Genomic DNA, 970 nt, shown 5'->3' on the forward strand with positions numbered 1-970 from the left:
TTGCCAATGTACACCTAGACTTTCCCTAACATTACATTAACCCGTTTCTCAAAGTCCCTACATGTCAGAAAAGAATTATGCTTAACTTATTGTCATTACCAGTCATTACGTTTTCCATGGCAAAATTGCGTTGTGCACTTTTTACCTTGCCACGCTGAAAATTTGGTGAAATGATACAGCTGTGCCACTGTCAGGACTGAGATACTTTGGATTGTGTGTTTGTGTGCACACACTCATGTGTGTGTGTGTGTGTGTGTGTGTGTGCGTGTGTGTGTGTGTGTGTTTTACTATGTGCATACGTGTGTGTGTGAGGGTGTGAAAATAGAACTGTCATAAACTCTGGTTACTCAGACAATAGACTTGAATTCCACATAATGTGACAGTGGTGGGGATGGAAACCCAGCTGACAATAAAAGGCGGACTGTTTTATGAGTGCAGTAGCATACTGCAGCGGGGAAACACCTAAAAAATATATCTTATATTGTGGCCTATGGACCCTGTTTTTTAAATGACTGAGTAATAGCACATTTTAATGAGCCTGGATGGAGGTGTGTGACGGAGGGCTAATGGGAAGAGAAGCAGGTTTGAATCTCAGGACTGGTGGGGAAAGTAAATGAGTGACTGCCTCGTTTCTTTCTACAACTGTCCAGATGCTCTTGAGCCAGACACTTCACCCAAAACATTTCCAGCGGCGTTCTAACAGTAAAACACTGACGTTGTACTGGGCAAATCCCAGGTGTAAATTTGTGTAACCGAACAAATGTGAAGCAGGGCTGTGCTGGAATTGAGCATGCTCAGTAAATCTTCTCTGGTTGAAAAAAGTTTAATAAAAAAAAAATCTTCTAAAGAGTGTTGGTCCCAGGATGAAACTACATTTTCTATGGGTCCCAAACTGGAAAAAGTTTTCAAACTTTTTCTCCAAGGATCCACCATTAAATTATGTTGTTAAAAAGATGTACCCTATTTTTTT

Source organism: Centroberyx gerrardi, chromosome 1, assembly GCF_048128805.1.
Source record: "Centroberyx gerrardi isolate f3 chromosome 1, fCenGer3.hap1.cur.20231027, whole genome shotgun sequence".
Lineage (NCBI taxonomy): Eukaryota > Metazoa > Chordata > Actinopteri > Beryciformes > Berycidae > Centroberyx > Centroberyx gerrardi.